The sequence below is a fragment of the Sinohyriopsis cumingii genome, chromosome 2, assembly GCF_028554795.1.
Source record: "Sinohyriopsis cumingii isolate HCF-2022 chromosome 2, ASM2855479v2, whole genome shotgun sequence".
Classification (NCBI taxonomy): domain Eukaryota; kingdom Metazoa; phylum Mollusca; class Bivalvia; order Unionida; family Unionidae; genus Sinohyriopsis; species Sinohyriopsis cumingii.
This window is the reverse complement of record NC_142962.1, coordinates 127,525,992-127,548,150: the sequence shown is the minus strand read 5'-3', so window position 1 is coordinate 127,548,150 and position 22,159 is coordinate 127,525,992. Positions and strand designations below refer to the sequence as shown.

Genomic DNA, 22,159 nt, shown 5'->3' with positions numbered 1-22,159 from the left:
TCATCCATGTTAATGATCATATTGTCAATGAAATCATCTTCTCTTCTGGCCTTCACAAATTCATCAAATGATTTTATTTTCTCCAGATCTTCTGGGTGTTGCTAGGCTGTCAATCAGCACTATATTGTGTCACTTTAAAAATTGTTCCGTTGCTTCAATTTATTTTCAAAATTTCTGTGAATACAGGTGAAAAGGAACCAAAGTTAGCTTCCATATCTCTGCCAACTTTGTATATTACAAAAAAAAATCAGCACATTTAAAAGAATCCAAAGTTGGCTTCTGAGGTCGGCTTGCTTTGGAATAAAATAACCTTTGTATGGATATCCTTTTTAAAAAAATCGGCTTAAAGGTATTCAAAGTCGGCTTCCTAGGCCAGTTTGCTTTGTAATAAAAATAACCTTTGTCTTTGATGTCCTGTCAGTAAATTCAAACAATGAGTTTACTGCTCGCTGCCAGATGTGTTTATTCACACCAAGGCTTTTGTTTGTTTGGCATCTTTAGTTATAATTAATAAAATGAGTGCTTATGTCTGTGGCAAAATAGTATACACAGCAATAACTTGCTTTAATACCTTTAGTAATATATGCTAACAAAAAGATTGTCACTTGCACTAAAGTGAATGTAATTTTAAATAATGATTTTTACTTGCGAGATACTATCATATAGTTGACTTGGATAAAATTCAGTCTTGGTTATTTTGCACCTTACACCATGTCATGCATGAATAGCAGTTTTCTTCAAGCAATCGGTTTTTTTTTTCCTCTTGTTTGCAATTTTTGGGATCCAATTTTCAGATGGATAACATATTCAAACTATTGAGTACAACCAAACATGATTTTCATGTCAATAAACAATGTGCCATATGTTATCAGACATAAGCGATACATGTTTCAGTATGGATGCCTACGCTACATACACCACTCCCTCGATAACTCGCGCACATCGGGGTCGAGAAACATCGACCGCACTATAAGTGAGGTGCGAGTTATCGAGGGACCTAAAAAATAAGCCCAAAACCAATAAAGTGATTGACGACGTAACGGAGAAATAAGGGGGGGGGTAGGCAGATTATACTGTTGAATACTCACTTTATAATCGTTCTGAGATTAACTGTTAATAAATATCTCTTCATAATGGTGTACTTTATTATTTCCTCATAGGACAACATTAATTTCAGGATAAATTACAGTATATTGAGGCGATCATCGAAAACATTATTCCACGTGGTTTCCGTTCGCTTAACATGTGTACCACTTCACACATTGTGTACTACGTCACTAATTTTTATGTTGAATTGGATACATTCTAGTTTTATTGTTTGATCCAAATTAGACGTTTTTTTATATACAAAAGATCGACTCTTTTTCGAGAAGCAGTGTCAATCAAACGATAGATAGATAGATTTGAATGCGATAGAAGTAAAATGGAAAACAAAAAAAACAAGGGTTAATCAGTACTAGCATATTTAATTGGTCTACAAATTTAAAACAACGTCAATTAGAACAAGTTAATACTTGCTGTTTGTGCCACGCTTGACAAATATCAATTCACTTTTTGAAAAAATCAGTTATTTTTGTGTGTGTGTGTTACTCCTTGGTTTCTCTGCCGCCAAGCAAAATCCCTCAGATTTCTCAACTGCATGAGCTTTACGTAGTCAACATTTTGGGTCTCCAGCCACCTTATGGCAATATCAAAATATTTGATTGCTTTCTGTGCAGAGGGGTGGGGGGTGCAACATCTGCATCTGCATTACTTTCAACACTTGTGTTACTCCAGTTAGAATCGTCTTCTGCTGCAAATTTGTTCGCTGTAGAAATAATTATAGTTTCATCTGGTATGTATTCGGCTGTGGGGCAATCATTGTCAGCACAAATCCACTCCTCCATATCATCAAGAGAAACGCCCATCTCAGGACATTGAGTCTGTACGAATTTCTCCCAAACAGCCTCGGCATTAATGACATCAGTTTCACTGAAACATTCGAAGTCACTATCATCGTCATTGTCTCTGTTACTGTTTTGCTTTACGTCAAAGGCAGCTCCAAGACCCTTAATCCAGCACCCGAGGTCTCTTGTAATCAAATTTTTTTTTAATGCAACAAACACTTCCCCAAGTTGTTGATCAAAACAAAGCTGGCATGTACATGTAATTAGGTTCTCACAGAAGTACTCACGGGTTTCGATGTGACGGTCGATTGACTCTTTTCATGTTTTCAATGAACAGAATATGTTGTGATTATAATGTTTACACTGAAACGGAATTAAAGGATTAGAACGTGACTTTCACACAGGAAGACGTTTAATTGGTGTTTATTTCATTCTCTATTGCCACCTGTTAGCATTTACCAGAAGTTTTCATTGATCGCTATTTCACCAGACTGTTTATTTACAGTATACTGACAACTATTTATCATAAAAACTTACATAATATGTGATATCTTTAAACAGAGGTCTTGCTAGGATTTTAAAACTGGGTCTTTCTGCCTCTGAATTCAATCACTGAATATCAGTACATTTTCTCACTCGGCCGCCAGTCAAAGCCTTTGAACTAGCCGCCTAGCTGTTGCATCATGTTCTTTTTTTTTTTAATGTACTCTTATAAAATGGCAACAGTACATCAAAGAGTCTTTCAGTCACTGAATTCTGTCATTGTAAATATCAGCACAGTTAACTGATCAACACATTTTCCCACAAAGCAGGTGGCTGAAACAGGACCGGCAAATCTTTGAATTTTCCCGCGCACCTATTACATGCGTACAGAGGACTCCCGCCTCAGTGATTTTCTGTGTCCCAGATCAAAATTGGCATCCAAATACGCGTAATTAAGCGTTTTCAAGATCTCTGAAATTAATTCTTCTTTAGAACTTGCAAATTTCAAAATATGGATTATATTTTTACGGGCATTAATCACCATTTTCGATGATAAAACGAGCAATGTATCAAGGTTTAATTTATCAATTCTAATCGTAATTTTTTCATGTTCAGCATATTTTAAAGATATTTTAAATACATTTTATCTGGAAAAAATCGGGAGCCAAGACAGACACCGCGTTATAAGCGGGATCGCGAGTTATCCGGGCGTGAGTTATCGAGGGAGCGGTGTATATGGAGTTTGTGAATATATTTTATTCTTTAATGCTCATGGTGAAAAAAAGGAATAAATGATAACAATACAAGGTTAGTTTCTTTCATTTTATTTTCAAATAAGTGTTTTGTTTATCTGTTTTATTGCAGTGTGCAAGGGAGAGTGCAGACCACAAATTCAACACAAATTTATTTAGTTTCTCAAATCTTGTGACATGACCGAGGTGAAAAAAACTTTCACTATAAGTTCTGGGACAGGAAAAATAATATTTTATCATGTCCCAATATAAACAGGAAAAACAGTAATCTGTTTTCATTGAAGTTTCAGCAAAACTATTTTTTTCTGGTTCATTTTTTATATAAAAAAAATATTAATGTCATCTGGTCGATTGTAGACATTCATGTTCCCACCATCAGAGGTGGTTGATTGTAGCTAGTCATATAGTACGGCTATCTAGTCATATAGTATGGCTATTTGGGTTATATTACAGTACAGAGTACTAAGGCCAGACATCAGCATAAGCGGATTATGATATAACAACGCCATGTTAGGGTGGTTTGTCAATATGAACAAAGGATTCCAGTGCATTTTATATCCAAGTTTGCGATTTCCTGTCATGGTGCCTTTGAATTTCTCCACTCCAAACCCAACACTGTATATACAATTTTAACTGCCAAAAATGTTGTCACCAAAAAAATTGCCAGATGGTATGTTTTGTCACCAATAAGAACAAAAGTCGTAATTTGTGACATTGGCAAAGCCTGGTGCATTACCTGCATTGTTTTATGGTCTTGTTTTATTACTTATAAGCGGTGTTTGATTTGAGTACAGGATTAAGTATGCAAAGAAACATTTTCTCAGAACCTTTCCCACCATATATTCCAGATTTCTTTAGATAGAAATAGTGTCAGTAGAATTCTCTGCATAACATCAGAGATATTTTACAAGGAAAATGCGGTGTTGAGAATGGATATTGTTATTTGAAGAGAAATATTCACAACTTAGGACAAATAAGGTACATATCATTTTCAAAATGGACAGTAAAAGATATATTCTGCTCCAGGAAAGAATACACAGAATGAAATAGATTGCAACACAAAAACAGTAACCTATAAATAAATATATTGTGTTCATCAACTGTAAAGCACATCCATCGTGTTTTTAGACTTATGGTCCAGTATTTTAATTGTATAGCCAGGCATCAGCTGTGTGTTATCTGCCATGTGTCTGTCAGCATATGCTGTTTTAACAGCTTCACTGATTTCTCAAGGATCTTCACAAAGAGGAACTTTTCCTCCAACATATTTGCAAGTGGGGGGAGGTGTTTCAGTTGGGGACAGGGTGTTTTAGTATGAAAACATTATCACTGAATAGACCCATGTAAATTATGTTTCAGCAAATATGTATGTGATAAAAAACTTTTAATAAATAAAGAAGAAACTTTCTGTTATTTATCTTTATTATCAGCACACCATCATCAATCATGTGTTATAAGAGTGGCACTCAGTCATATGGATTAGAACTGAATACTAGCATAGACATTTCATCCAAATACAACAAACTAAATTTCTGGCATTGTACAACTTTGTCACATGCCATTGGTCAAATGATTTTATTTACTAGATAATTAATCACTGAGAGTGTGGCATTGTTGAAATGCAAAATGTCATATAATGACAACTTGATATTTGCACTTGACCACATTTAAAACAAAGTATCTTACTATAAAGGCAAGTTGAAGCAAATTATTTTAGTCTTAATCCAAATGGTAACTAAAAATAGTCCACTATTCAATATGGTCGTCAGTACTGAATAAAGAAATTATTTTAGTCTTACATCCAGATGGTCACTAAATATAGTCCACTATTCATTCAGTATGGTTGTCATTACTGAAAAAAGAAATGTTTTTAGTCTTACATCCAAATGGTCACTAAAAATAGTCCACTATTCAATATGGTGGTCAGTACTGTAAAAAGAAATGGTTTTAGTCTTACATCCAAATGGTCACTAAAAATAGTCCACTATTCAATATGGTGGTCAGTACTGTAAAAAGAAATGGTTTTTGTCTTACATCCAAATGGTGACCTTTCCGGTGGCCATGTGTTAGAGCATCTACATCGGATGCAAGAGCTCATATGTTTGATCCTTGGCCGAGTCATACCAAAGACTTACAAAAATGGTACTAACAGCTGCCTCATTTGGTAATCAGCATTAAGAGGTTAGTTTTAGGACTCGTCAGTCTGGTGTCAGGATAATGTGATTGGGTGGGACATCATGCTACATGTCTGTGGCATGATGCCCCAGTGCTAGACATCACTATAAACTGCTACACTGCAGACAAATTGTTTAAGCTATGTTAAAAATTAAAATCACATGCACACACACACTCACACATCCAAATGGTCACTAAAAATAGTCCAATATTCAATATGGTTTTTGTCAGTACTGAAAAAAGAAACAATTTTAGTGTTACATCCAAATGGTCACTAAAAATATTCCACTGTTCAGTATTGTCATCAGTACTGTAAAAAGAAATGATTTTAGTCTTACATCCAAATGGAGATCTCTCCGGTGGCCACATGTTAGAGCATCCGCCTTGGATGCGGGAGGTTGTGGATTCTGTCTCTGGCCGAGTCATACCAAAGACTTGCAGAAATGGTACTAACAGCTACCTTGCTTGGCGATCAGCATTAAGAGGTTAGTTTTAGGACTGGCCGGCCTGGTGTCAGGATTATGTGACTGGGTGTGACATCATTCTACATATCTGCAGCATGATGCCCCAGTTCTAGACATCACTATAAACTGTCACACTGCAGACATCATAGCGATATGACTGAAAAATTGTTAAAGCTAAATCCAAATCAACACACACACAAAGACATCTCAGTGGTCACTAAAAATAGTCCACAATTCAGTATGGTTGTCAGTACTAAAAAGAGAAATGATTTTAGTCTTACATCCAAATGGTCACTAAAAATAGTCCACTATTCTGTATGGTTGTCAGTACTGAAGAAAAATAATGTGGCCAAATTTGACAGAACACATCCAGGACTGAAAATGATGCAGATCTGCCTTCCGATATGGCTAGGACACTAAAATTAAACAAATCTGAAAACAACTTTTGTTTTTATATTAATCTTAAAACAACTTATTTTAATGTAACAATTAATAAAATTTGAATAAAGTTTGACAAGAAGCGTCCCACTAATGTAGGATTCTTGACCAAGAGACTCACTTTCTTAGCCAGGTAGATTTACTTTGAGGACAAGTTCTTGGATGCCAAAGTAGTCAGCAGGATAATCTTCCAACCAGACAGGCATGACAAAAATGATATCCAGCTTGGAGATTCTTTGCATGATTCAGTAACAGCAACACTCCAAAGCCTAGTACAGATATATTGTAAATTTTCAAGTAAATGAAATGTGAAATAAAAAGATTTTGCATTTGTATATATTGTAAATGCAAGACACGTTGGTCACTTTTCCTGCAGTGACTACATAGTCTTCATCAGACTTCAAACAAGATTAAACTGAGCATCCATGGACATGTGAGATAAAGGGTCAAGGTCACATTTAAAAACTTCATGGCTTTATGGCTTTAATTTTTTATTTTGATAAATGGCTTGTGTTCAGATTTGATACATCAGTTTCAAGATGAAAAATTCCATGTGGTATAGTTAAAAGTTCCAGTATTAAGGTCATTGATTGTGTGTTAATAGGATTTTGTCATGGAGAAGACAGTATGCTGTAAAATCAAAAATATTTTTGAAGGGTTTCTTGTTGTTTTTTTATTTTTGGGTAACAAATAAATGTATATGTCATTTTGTTTTAAGTTTTATAAAAGGATAAAAAGTCAGATTTCAGAAGCCTGTATGCATGAAATGAATTACTGATATATAGCATTAAGTTAAGTGTGACAAGTACTTGACATTGTAAATCCAATTAGTCCACCTTTGTTTCATAGGTCTGTCATGGTTTTAAATTTTTCATTGCTTGAATCAATTCATAACTGGTAAATTTATTTTGACTAATTATAGCCACCATATTTATGAAGTGTCAGTGTCGCTGCAAAGCTATAGCAAGACTGATGAAACTATTTTTAGCTCATCTGACTAAAGGCCAAGTGAGCTTGTAGTATGATTGTTGGTCATCCACAAATAGTTTTTCAAAACATAAATTGTTAACACTTAAAAGGCCACATTTCTGAAGTTAATATCCCAAAGACCTTGGATAAACTCAGTTATAAGTAACTTCCATGTATATGAATGCAGTGATCATGCATCTAGTTGCATTAGTGAGCTACAAAATCTAGAAAAATTATTAACGAAAAATAATATCTCCCCAGTTATAACTTTTGACCCCATGACCACATCCAGATTCTCTGGGTTGACCTATTACCATATCGAAATATGCAGTAGTGCATACATGTTCCTTTTCTAGTTTATAATTTCAGTAAAGAATATAACCTGTGCCCTCTACATTAAATTATGATACAGCAAACATCAGTTTTGTATATTGGTTACATTTATATACACTGTACTTTAGACATTAAATTATCAAACCAATTAGGAAACATTTTTTTATCATTCAGAACCATATTGCAAACAGTTAAACAGTTTTTGGATAAAAAGTAATTGCTGAGCATTATAAAAATATTGAAACTTCTTGTCCTCCAAAAGAAGTAACTTTCTTGCGCACAAAGTAATTTAAATTGTTGGAGCTTTCATAGGTATTTGTGTTGGAGCTTTCATAGGTATTTGGTTAAGTGATGTCATTGCCTTCAATTCTATAAATAGTGCACAAAGTACATGTTTTGCAATTTGAACAGCTGGTACTAACACAGTGGAAGCAGATGATTCCATATAAGATGCTACATTAGAAGAAATCGGTCATGTGGAAAAAAAAGCTGTACAGAGGGAATGAAATCAAGCAGATGGAGAAAGATTGTATTCAGTACATAGATACAATGGAGAAAGGCAACAGTGGAAAACGGCAAGTGAATTGAAATCGGACATGGGGGGCATCTAAGAAATATATGAATTACAAACATGAGATAAAATTGATGACCTGTTTTATGCTTTCCTAACATGAGTACAGTACCTCTTTTTTCATGCTTTCCTGGCATGATTCCTTCTCTTTTGTATGCTTTCTTGACATAATTTCATATCTTTTGATGCTTTCCTGACATGATTCCCAATCTTTTTTAAAGTGTAAGACATGATTTCCTGTTTTTTCTTGCTTTCCTGACATGATTCTCTTCCTTTTTTATTCCTTCCTGACATTATTTCCTCATTTTTCATGCTTTCCTGTCATGATTCTCTATCATTTTGATGTGTTCCTGACATGATTCACTATTTTTATATGCTGTTCTGACATGATTCCCTATCTTTTTGATGCCTTCCTGACATGATTCCCTTTTTGATGCTTTCTGGACATGATTCCCTTTCATTTTGATGCTTTCCTAACATGATTCCCGATCATTTTGAAGTTTTCCTGACATGATTCCTTATATTTTTGTACTGTCCAGATATGATTGCCCATCCTTTTAAACCTTTCCTGACATGATTCCTTATTTCTTGATGCTTTCCTGACATGATTCCATATCTTTTTGTGCTGTTCTCACATGATTGTCTATCTTTTTTAAGCATTCCTGACATGATTCCCTATCTTGACATGATTTCATATCTTTTTGATGTTGGAATCTTGTATCAGTACTTGAAAGTAAATGGAGAGTCACTGATGGAAATTACATGGAGAGTCTTGGAATCCCGTGTCAGTACTTCAAAGTAAATGGAGAGTCGCTAATGGAAATTACATGGAGAGTCTTGGAATCTTGTGTCAGTACTTCAAAGTAAATGGAGAGTCACTAATGGAAATTACATGGAGAGTCTTGGAATCTCGTGTCAGTACTTCAAAGTAAATGGAGAGTCACTAATGGAAATTTCATGGAGAGTCTTGGAATCTTGTGTCAGTACTTCAAAGTAAATGGAGAGTCACTAATGGAAATTTCATGGCAAGTCTTGGAATCTCATATCATGAATTCTCACAATAATGACAGTTATCTGTGTACATGTTATGCCTACAGATACTACTTTCTAATGTTGCTGGCATGGTTGAATCCAGAATGCACTTCCCTTTCTCAGTCTCTCTCTACACCACCCAAACACACTATGTGTGTGTCAATGAAGCTTTAGTAGACATTTCTCAGTCTCTCTCTCCACACCACCAACACAAACTATGTGTCAATGAAGCTTCAATGGACCTGAAGTAATTTTAATGTCACAGGCGTAATTCTTGAAGAAAATGTTTTTTCACCAATAATATAGTGTTTGAGAGAGAGTCACAGAGAGATCTGTAATCTTCAGTATTAGACTTTTGTGTATGATTTCAGGCAGTTGATACAGAATTACAGTATTTGAAATGCCAGTTATGCAGACCGAAAAGAAAAATAGTTTTCTCAAATATTTTCAGTAGCTAAATTTAGAGAAAGCTAAATACTTTAAGATTGCAATTTATGAACATTTTGTTTCAATAAGTAAAAACGAAAATCATTCTCAGCAGACACAACAGCATTTGAAAGAAAATTATATAATTATCATCAGCTTTATTAGTATTGTTATTATTTCCACTCATGTTTGCACAAAAGAAACAGAACCATACAAAAACACCCTTTGTCTTGAACACTATGAGTTCAGTTTATTGTTTTTGGTGAAGTTATATAAATAAATAATGAACTAGTTTTTAAACTCAAAATTCTAAATACTGCATCAATATTTTCTTGCAAATAGTTCCATAATAAATACTAAAGTGGACAAAAAATCAGTATTTTCTAATATGACAATTTTTTAAAATCTCTACTGACTAAAGAGTTTATGTGATCTTTCATCTGTTGTCCATCTGTTAGCAGAAGTTTGTTATTACTCCACCTAAACTGGGAAGATTTCCATGAAACATTATACAGTACAAATATTTATCACAAAGTCTAGTTGGTCGCATATGAATATGGTACTGATTGGTTGTTGTTGTTGTTGTTATAGGGTTTAATGCCATTTTTCAGCACACGATAGGCTAAACATGGCAGCCAGTATTAATGGTGGAGGAAAAATACGGAAAGAACCACCGACCCACGAGAAGCTACTGGCAAGCTTTCTCACATACCTACATTAGCCAAATCCAAGACTCGAACCTATGCAGACAGAGGTGTGATGGCAGTGATCCGTAATGGGGCCCCTATATATAAAATAAAACATTTTTTAAAAAATATATTTAAAAAAAATAATAATAAAAAAACATTTTTATAATTATTTTTCTTCTTTAATATTCCTCCTTCAACCTAGCCAATCTTTCCCACTCTCTAGGATGCACATAGCACCACTAATACCTCTGAGAACTCTCTAGCCAAAGGTGACAGTCATATTTATACCACAAGAAATTATAGGCCCCCAAATTAGAGCATATAAGGTGGTCAAACACCCAAGGCCATCAGGGGCAACTACACAAAGTAGCAAACTTTAAACAACTCTAGGAAAAAGGACCCCAAATTAGCATATATAAGGTGGTCTAAACACCAATGACCATCAAGCCCATCAGTACAAGACTACAAACACAACTACGTAAAATTAGACAAGTAAGACCCTAAAAACAATCCTTCATATAAGGTGGTCTCGAACGTCCAAGACCATCAGGACCAGCCACACAAGGTGGCAAACTTTATTATAAACTGTCACTTAAGATAACTCTACTATGCTAAAATCTAAGCTCAAAACAGCGCAGTTTTTTTCAAAATTGTGTAGGATGACAATTTAGATCAGATACCCTGAAGTCTAGGAGCACCGACCTGTGACCTTGGAGCTGCCCTTCCTCTCTTGCCACGGCCAGACATAAAACAACAGCATGCAGTGCACACCCTTAATACTACTAAAAATACAGTACCAACATATGAGTGTGTGATGGGTCCATTCCCACTCATACATAACTAAATGCAGCTATGTAGTAGCGACTGAATAGGTCAAGTGTGTCTTGGGTCTATTCCCACTCGCCATCAAGCCCTCCATTCAGATAGGGACTAATTTTAGTCCCACTGCCTGACGGCTTCAATCAAACAGTGCTCCGTGAGCACAAAAAAGCCTGGGGGAAGTGGCTCGAATTCCTTCCCCTAGCAGTAATCAAACAGCCTACCATAAAACAGTGGTACATGCACGACTGTGCGAAAACCACATAAATCTAAATTAACTAATTATTTCTGAACATACTGCAGTTGTATTAGTAACCAGCAATTCAATGTTCTCAGGCAGGGACCTGATACTTTTTGACTTCCATCTGTCAATAGCTGCACAAATACCTTGCTGATTTATTGCAAAATATATTACATCCATGATATTATTTGGAAAATTATCTTGAGAGAAAAAAATATTTCAGCTCCAAAGAAAATCCTGTGCCACCCACACCCAAAAGTAAATGGCCACTAACCTATAATAGATACATTTGCTGTGCGTATGTTAATTGTTGTATAAGTTGTAATCTAAAATTAGTAATTAAAATGGGATGATTAAGCTTACACTGTTACTAATACTATGAAAGACACCATGCTGATATTAGAAAGACTATTGATAAAAATAGGAAGTTCTTAAGCCTACATTATCTAGCTGCATTATTGAGATAATCTGCAAACTTTGAGTGGTATGCCAACGCCTCTGCAAGATATACATCAGACTCAATAAACATAAATCACACTTGCTCAACAAACAGAAAAATATGTAAATTAGTTCAGACAGAAAATAGTGCTCTCTTGAAAATTCTAGTATGATGTGCAGTTTTATAAAGGAATTCATAGACAATACACATTCACATACATTAGTTAATAACTAAAACATGATGTATTTTGTTTTTATAATCTGAAATGTTTTCAAAAGTTGGATTTGGCTCAAACATGTGTCACAACATTCCTTTGACCACAGTATTGGCATAGAAGATATGTCAAACTTCTGATTAAAGGATCATTAATATAATTATATTTGTATTATTCACCATTAATTTGTGACATATACACTTGTTTTGTAAAAAAGATCCTTTTTAAAAATTATTTTGTAATGAATGCTGAAAACATGCTATTATTATTATCATGACAGTCATAAGAAGATTCTTCAGGAATTTCCATGCGGTCCTTACTGTCGGAAACTACTAAAATACATGGAAGTACTATGGTATGTACCACAGTAAAAAAATACCACAGTAATCTGGTATACCAGTAATACCACATACCTCTAATGGTGACTGTTTTGAAAACCTTGTTATTAAAAATTCATCTGCATTGATGGTAATTTTTTCATAGGGTTTCCTTTTTAAAAAAAATCGAATGATTTCTGGTTGGTCCTAAATGAAAACAGTGTTGCTCTAAAACACAATATAACACCGCAGTGAAACCTTATAATTACTGTTCCTTTAGAATTTATCGTCATATTAATATGGGGTTTTCCTTAAAGACTTCTTGTGATGTCATGTTGTCCCTAAAAATGATGCTGATTTGACATCCAATATATCCATCATGGTGGCCATCTTGAAAATCTTGTTATTGCTACTTCTCCTGAATGAATGGTCATATTGATATGGGCTTTTTGCTAAAAAACTTATGATACTTAGTTGGTCCTAGTGAAAATGGTGTCAATCCGATCAATATCGCTGACACGGTGAACATTTTGAAAATGCTCTTACTGCTCCATAATGGATGGTCATATCGATATAAACAATGATTTGATAGCCATGCTATTGAGTTCAAGGTCAAAGGCCTTGGCAAAGAAATGTTTACTATATTACAGATACCTTTTTACTTGGACATGTAAGCAAACGTATTTGTAACCAAATTTGGTATGTTGGAGTTTCTGAATAATCAGCATTTAAAAAGAACAATAGGACAGAATAAAGGATATTAGATTCCTGGAAACACTTTTCAACCAATATAGCATCAGTCCCATCAATGTACTCTTGTATCAACTCTTTAAAATTTAATTTTTAGTGTCACAAAATGATTTTATAGTGCTTAAAAATCAGCACATTTTTTAATATTACAGTTATAACAATATTACATGTTTTCGCAATATTAGAAAATGATTTTTCGTTTCAAATTGATCATCACTATATCTGGGAATTGAGCCAGAATTAAAAATTTTATCAATTGACAAAAGAGAAAGAATTCTAATTGATAGTTTGAGAAACATTTACTTAAAATATAAAAGAGCTGGGTACCATTAATAATTATTTTGTACTTTGGTATACTATGGTATTTCTGAACATACTGTGTTAGTACCACAGTATACCATAATTATGTTGGGTACCAACAATGTAATTATATGGGGCATGGGACTTTTTTTAACTCTCCCTCTGTCATTTACTGCGAACAATTGTCTTGCTTTAATTTATATTTATTCATCATATTATTTTATGAAAAAAAAATAATTACCTTGAGAAAACAAATTATTTCAGTTTAAAAGAAAACTAAAGCCCCTCAACACACAAATGAAATGGTCCCTAACTTATAGTAGATGAATTTGCTATCATGTGTCTGTTAATTGTTTCATAATTTGTTATCTAAAAACTGTAACTAAAGTGGGATGATTAAACTTACATTATAGCGGACTCCCTGTGAAACACCATACTTAATTGGAGAGCACTTTGATAAAATAGGAAGTGTTGACACTTCTGATATAAAAGGCCAGGAATTTTGAGTATGATGTCAACATTCAGGCAAAATATTTATCAAAGAGAGCCAGTAAACATAAAACACAGTTACTCAATGAATGAGAAAATATTAGTGGACTTGAGAAATTATGTAAAATTCAATCAGAAAACAATTGAACTCCTGAAAACATTAGGATGATTCACTGTCTTACAACAGACTAAATGTACTTAACACTTTAATATACTCTATTAAAAAACTAAAAACTTATTTTAATCCAAAATTTTCCCAAAAGTTTCATTTGACCTCAATATATTTCACAATATCCCATTTTGCCACGTTGGCGTATGTGACATCTCAAACCATTGATTAAAGGATCGTAAATGTAATTTATTGCAACATTCAAAATTTAATTGTGATAAACTTAATTGTTTTGTAAAAGAAATTAATTTTGTTATAAAAAAATGAACATGCTATTAATACCAACAATTTTGTTACAAAGTTACTGACAGAAACGTCCCAATTACTGGTACAGTGGAAAAGAACACTATGGTATGTACCAATGAAAAACATACCATGGTAAACTTTAGTACCACCAATAATACCTTACACTTCTAAAATATGTACTGTTACAGATCTACTTGCTAATCATTTATGGAAGAATTACATTAGATGAGGGGCCCTGAGTGGGCGAGTAGTCTAAAGCGCTCTTTGTTACAGATCACTGCCATCTCACCTCTGTTTGTGTGGATTCGAGTCTTGTATTCAGCCAATGTGGGTATGTGAGAAAGCTTGCCAGTAGCTTTTCCCGGGTTCTTCCTCCACCATTAATACTGACCGCCATGTATTGTGTGCTGAAAATTGGCGTTAAACCCTACAACAACAACAACAACAATTACATTAGATGTAATGTATGCATAATGGCCATTTTTAACCAGTATGCACAGTTTTGGCAATCTCAGTTTTAAGAAATTATCATTTTTATTCTTATCCAAAAATCCATCTTTCAAGGCATATTTTTCTCAGGGACCCTAATGGGCTTATGACGGTTCTTATTCCAGTAAAATAAAAATCTCACAATTACTAAATCCTTGATCAGTGATTTTGATCGGATAAGACAATTTAGATTGGTCACTTCACTTTTGTGTTAGTGAAATTTTCCATTTTCATTTTTGCCATCCAGTTTTGAGATTAAGCTGTTAATATAAATGCATTGAAAATCAGTTGAGACTAATGATCAAATTATGTGACGGTTCAGTTGTGTTGACAGACAGAAGACAGATAAAGATTGAAACACAGAAGAGATCCATGACAAAATATAGGGCAGGTGTGACATTTGAATGTGCAATTGATGAATGTTTGCTAAAATACTATCATGTAGATATAACTTGAGGTATTGATTTCTTCTTACAATATTTACTTTTTGGGTGCAGTTTCTTCCTGTTTCCTATCTCAGTCTGTGGTAAGCTTTCACATCACTTTTAGAGGATTTACCCTCACTTGACACACTGGGCATGCACTCAATGGGAAAGGGCCTTTCCATATCACAAACTGATGAGACTGTAGAACCTTCAGTTAACATGTACCTGCTTGAAGCTAATATTTAAGTTAAACAGAAAATAAATATTTAAGTTGCTTAATGTGAATTTCGTGCATCCCTGCACAGATTTATTAACTAATGGGACTGTTTTTTGAACAACTTGTAGTTGTGTTAACATTTAAAGTATAATCTGTGAAATTCATTTTTTTTAATTACTTTTATTTGAGGTGCTCTTGATTCCTGAGTCACTATGATAGTCTCATTATATGTTTTTAACTTGGCTGAATTTATAAGATCAAATATAAACAAGGGTACCATAAATGGTTTGTTATAATAATAAAAAAAACATGTTTAATGATCCTTTAGATAACTTATATTTTTGTGCAGAAAACATTTGTTTCTTTAAGTCACAGTGACTTTGACCTTTGACCTTTTGGCTACAAATTGATCAGATTTTTCCTTACCCCAAGTGCAACCCATACACAGTTTGGTAACTGTAGCTATTGGACAGCTATAGTTCTGGTGCAGAACTCTTGAGCAAGATGTTTCTAATAAAAATATTGAAATTAAGAAAAGAAAACAGTTATGCTTTATGGTATGTGGGATGCATGTATGTTTGCTGGTTTTGACTTTATATATATATATATATATATATATATATATATATATATATATATATATATATATATATATATATATATATATATATATATATAAAGATTTTTGCACATATAAAGATTTTTGCCCAGAAACTATGAATTTCCATGTTTATATGTTAATTGGTAGTCAGAACATCAGGTCATTTCACTACTGAATGACTTTGCTCATGATTTATTGTAATTTAATACAGTATCATAAAAATGTGTTATCCCCATATTTTTGGGATCTACCATATATACTCACTTATAAGTACAATGCCAACAACAGACTGTGATCAACTGTTGCATAATGCGTTGGTAGATCAGGGTCTGTGTTTTTGGTTATACTGGTTACTCCTAACAAGCTGCATAGACCCAGGTTTGTCAGCACATTAGTCAATGGCAGGTTAGGGTTTGTGCAGTTTGCAGTTTGACTTAACTTATTAGCAAGTATATGCCTCACTTTTGACACTTTTTTATCTATTTCACACCTTCCCAAATATTCTTATAATAGAAGCATGTTTTGGACATTAGCATCTATGTCTGTACCAAATATTAATTTTACTATTAAAAATGCTATTCTCTCTGACATCATGGTATTAGTAATATAGGCAGTGATTTCAGGATTTGAATAGGAGTTGTCAGTGTTATATGCATGTATTAAATTTATTAGAGGATAGTCATGCTTCCTGATGTGTCATGTGATAGGGCCAAGAATTTACTATCCTATTACTGCTAATGAGGTTTGTCTGCATGATACAGAGATGTAATTTGTGGTCTATCTGTTAGTGTCAGACAATTGGGACTAGGCTGCTAAAGTCACCAATTACAAGACAATGCATCTTATGTTAAATTCAAACAGTCTACCATATCATCCCAATTCACTAGTCAGATTCAGTGAATCTTAGATGCAGTATTAGATCCTTGTATTTAAACTGGATCTACATGTATGCCATTAAATCTAAGAATATACATGAACTAAAAGCTTTGGATGTGATTGTCACTCAAGATACATAGTAATGGAATTTTATAAATGTTATTTGATTAAATTAATTCTTCTTTCTGTAGAATTTCAGTAATATTATGATGAGAAAATATTTAAAACCAAATTTGTCAAAATGTGAGGTGAAACCTATTGGTTTTACTCTGCTTTGAGTTGTTGCAACTATGTAAATGCTGATTAGTTGTTTTGATCAGTGTTTTGGTCTAGTGGTGGACAATTATTTGGATATATACAGGTTAATCTGTGTGGATCACTAAATACATGGTGATCAATTGTATTTCACACTTAGTACTGTGTTTTATAGTACTGACTGTTTTGTCCCAGGGATCCAGCGTTAGGAACACTGTTGGTGAGTATATGTTTTAAATTAAATGTAATGCCTACAGTACTAGAGAAATCTCTCATGTACAGACACAAACGTTAGATTTTATGTCATTCTTCTGCATTTAAGTAGACAAGCCCAGGGTTTAAAATCATGGAAGCTACCATATATACATGCTTATAAGTTTGATGCAACTGCAAACTACATAATGCACTGGCAGGTCTGGGTCTGTGCAGTTTGCTTGGAGTAGAAACAAATTATATGTCAGAGTAATCAGTTAATAACATGTTAAGAGTAACCAGCATAACAAATAACATATCGAAGATCAGGGTTTATGTTGTTTGGACTTGGACCCAAGTTAGGTGTGAGTATAGAGAGTAATATATGGTGAATATACAAGTTTTAGTGCAGCTAATTTTGCTGTTTGTTTATGTACCATGTGAAAAACAAAATACAAAAGTAGTCTTTTTGTGCAAAATGGTAATTTACAATATACAATGTAGCATGTTTTGTACAACTCAACATTTATTAGGGTTACAAGATAGTGTTTATGATACTGTACAACATTCTAGCTACTGTGAAATTATATATGTTGGACACAAATACCTGAACTGTAAGACTTGGTGATAGGGTATTTGTATATGAACATGGTACCATCATGCAGGCTGTTGCATCTTGGTACACCTTCATTACAAGTGGGGAAAAAATCTATATTGATTTTCAAGGATATTTTGTTTTCCTGTGCTTATAATTTATTGGTAGTATAGTAAAAAACAAAATTATATATGAAATCGTCATAAAACTACAGATAGACGCCAGCTGACGTATTTGGATTTCATTACTGTTGCCACCAGCAAAGAAGTACAAAGAAAAGAACATTCAGACTATAAGAAAGCACCAATGATGAAAGTACAAAAACAAAAACAGCATTTTGACTGCAAGAAAGCACCAACAATGAAAGTACAAAAATAGAAACAGTATTTTGACTGTAAGAAAGTGCCAGATCTAACCAGGAACTTGTAGATGTAAGCTACTTTCAGACTTGAGTAATAATATATTTATATACAAAGTAGCGTTGTATATAAAAATAGAATTTGTAAAGTCCCAAACCATCTTTCTTAATTGTTACTATGTACTTCTGTTATAATGTATTTAGTGTAATTTTTGTATCATATGCCCGTCATGAGTCCTGAATATTATTTTATGTCATTTTCCATCTGTCTATACATCCCTCTGTTATAATATATTTAGTGTAATTTTTGTATCATATGCCCGTCATGAGTCCTGAATGTTATTTTATGTCATTTTCCATCTGTCTATACATCCCTCTGTTATAATATATTTAGTGTAATTTTTGTATCATATGCCCGTCATGAGGCCTGAATATTATTTTATGTCATTTTCCATCTGTCTATACATCCCTCTGTTATAATATATTTAGTGCAATTTTTGTATCATATGCCCGTCATGAGTCCTGAATATTATTTTATGTCATTTTCCATCTGTCTATACATCCCTCTGTTATAATATATTTAGTGTAATTTTTGTATCATATGCCCATCATGAGTCCTGAATATTATTTTATGTCATTTTCCATCTGTCTATACATCCCTCTGTTATAATATATTTAGTGTAATTTTTGTACACTTTATCATATACATGTCTTGAGTCCTAAATATTATTTTATGACATTTCTATCTATCTATGCATCCCTCTGTTAACATTTGCATGCATGGTCAATGATTTTATAAAAAAATTGGAGAGAATAAATTTCATGAATTTTAAGGTCAAGGTCACACAGAAATATGACCTCTGTCCAAATAAGGGTATAACATTTATACCTTTGAAAAGTTAAGCTGCTTATATACTGTGACTTGACTTTGTCTTGTGTATTCACAGTCATACCTCCAGCATCTAGCTCAAGATCACAACAAGGGGTAGTTTAAGTCAATGTCCAGTTTATTCTCCAGTCTGTCACTTTTTAACCCTTACAGATAGTTTAAAGAAACTTTTCACCATATCATGTGATAGTCAAGTCTTAGCTTAAATGTTAAGGTCATTGTTAGGGAAAGGTTCCAAGATGGCCATATCATTATCTATTTGAGGTACTTTTGTTTTAAATTAATTTCAGATGTTCAGGAAATAAATTGTCATTTTCTTAAGCATACCATCTGAAATCAGCATAGTGTATGAAAAACACTTATCTGTACCAAAAATTTAGTTGGAAAAATCATTATAAATTGTAGGTATTATGATGTGTGAAAAATCAGAGGATACAAAATATTACAGACAATATACAGTAAATAGTCAAACCTGTGGTACTCACAAAAACTGTTTTGAACCAGGTGGATTACCTTCTGGCTCATGAGAACTGTATGCTGATCAGGTTGACTCTATTCTGGCCAGAGGCGTCATTAGTAGTACTTGGGGCCTAGGGCCGACCATGACTGCACGAGGCCAGAGTATTGGTATCTCAACTGGTATGCTACTGCAAACATTGATTATGTCTAGACTAGATCAACCTTCATGATATGTGTGCATTACGTGCGGCCTGTATCAGCGTTTCCAATTTACCAGAGAATATAGCTTGACAAACTCATAAGGACGACCATAGGCCTAAAGCGCGGGTCCCCCTCAAGAGCGAGGCCTGGGGCAGTCACCCCACTTTCCACCCCCAAACCCTGGTCCTGATTCTGGCTCATGTCAACTGAGTATTGATCCAGGTTGATATCATTCTGGCAAAAGCGCAACTTGATAAGCTTTTTTTTGCATTTAGCTCACTTTCTGAAAGATGAAGACAAAACACGATCCTTCATGCTCATTTATCACACAGATAAATACTCCAATGTTATTAGTATTACAGATAAATACACCAATGTTATTAGTAATACAGATAGATATTCCAATGTTATTAGTATTACAGATAAATACTCCAATGTTATTAGTATTACAGATAAATACTCCAATGTTATTAGTATTACAGATAAATACTCCAATGTTATTAGAATTACAGATAAATACCCCAATGTTATTAGTATTACACATAAATACCCCAATGTTATTAGTATTACAGATAAATACTCCAATGTTATTAGTATTACAGAGAAATACTCCAATGTTATTAGAATTACAGATAAATACTCCAATGTTATTAGTATTACACATAAATACTCCAATGTTATTAGTATTACACATAAATACTCCAATGTTATTAGAATTACAGATAAATACCCCAATGTTATTAGTATTACTCATAAATACTCCAGTGTTATTACTATTATAGATAAATACTCCAATGCTATTAGTATTAGTAGCCTGATTTTTTTTTCAGTTTAACAATTGGAATAATTTATTAAATTCTTTATATATGAATTTACATACTGCTAATTTTATTTTATGTGAAAACTAGGTTCTGATTGTCAAGAATTGTTTATTGCATATCTTGTTGGTGTTATGAAGTAGGTTATTGTTCTATTTCTGTTTGTGGATCCGAGGAACCTAGATGTTTCTGATATTGGAGTATCATAGTAACACCATGTCAGCACAGTTTTCTAATTGATATAGACCAGAAAGGGAGGAGTACACGGGATAATGAGGCATTGTGCAGGAATATCTGATACAAGTTTAACAGCAGAAATAAGCTGCCTATTGTGAACTGTAATTAAAGTTGTTTTTTATCCATCATATCTGAGCTTGCAATGTTGAATAACATACACATGACACAGGATCTGATCTCTTAAAAATGTCAATTTTTTCCTCACATCTTGAAGATAAAGTGTTTAAGAGGTGCAATAAAGATCTACTTATTTCATGTACATGTGACTGGAAATAAAAATGAACATTTAAGGTCAACAAATTTCATTGTGCTCTGCTGAAACTGGATTTTGGTCATCTGTCTGTCTGTCTACTTCATGAAAATTTGTGCAGCATGTATTTTCATTGTAAAAAATAAACTTGATTACAATATTTAGTGTAGATATGAGTATGCTATGAACTAAACTGATGCATGTCTGAAAGGAGCTAGTTAATGACATTCTCCCAACTTCATTTCATGTAATATTATAAACAAGCAATTTTCAAGTCCAAATCCATGTCTTGCCATGTCTTCCTCTTTTTCTTAGGTTTGAGCCATTGTGGCTTAGATGTTAATGTGCTGGACTCGTGACTGAAGGGGTACAGATTCATCCTACCATCTGATTAACACTTGACTGGCTACCTTGGTATGTTCTGGGCAAGGCTCTTTACTCCAATCTTAAAATATATCTCATGTGTTGCTGTGCCTCTTTAAAATTACACCAAACCAAACCAAATTCATTTTATATTAGAAGAAACTTTGTTTGAACAATACTCCTGTTTTTCCCACATCTGTCATAAAATCAAAAAGTTTCTAAGGACTCCACACAAGAGCATAAAATGCCATAAATCTAGTTATAAGTCCACACACACTAAGGACCCACCCATCCCCTTTTAGAAAATTTTATCAAAGTTTAGGAGGCTGTATCCAAAGATAAGACCATTCTCTACTTTTCACAAACTTTGTAAATTGATGAGTAGCCTATAATAGAAAAAAAGGGATTTAGATAAAGACTGGTGATTTTTAAGTCTTTTCCACTTGATTGAATTAATTGTTATGCTCTAAGTGCTTGCAGCATAGGAATCTTGATTTAGTCCTGTTTGTATATTAACATAACTTGAGATGGTCATTAATATTATTGCACAAAAACCATGTTAAATAAATAAAAACATTTTTAAATAAAACATTTTGTCATTTTATATGACTAGAGTGAGTTTCAAACAATCACAAAAATCATTACAAATTTTTAGGTTTTAGTGTTTGGGACTGGAGACTTACTGATGAAAGCCTTATTAACTCCATTAAACAAGAACTACCTGGAACAAAT

The 22,159-nt window shown here is 33.5% G+C and overlaps 1 protein-coding gene across 2 annotated transcripts in view; it reads left to right on the top strand.

Annotated features, from left to right (window-relative positions):
* The first annotated feature begins 16,701 nt into the window (after nt 1-16,701).
* The window catches only part of LOC149805789 (uncharacterized), a 253,443-nt gene continuing 247,985 nt past the window's right edge, over nt 16,702-22,159 (top strand). The window contains exons 1-2 of one of the 2 annotated variants that reach the window (XM_089950478.1): nt 16,702-17,285; nt 21,380-21,478. The gene's annotated coding sequence lies outside the window, so the exon portion shown is untranslated. The remainder of the gene's footprint in view (nt 17,286-21,379; nt 21,479-22,159) is intronic. The other variant, XM_089950477.1, reaches the window with a different exon arrangement.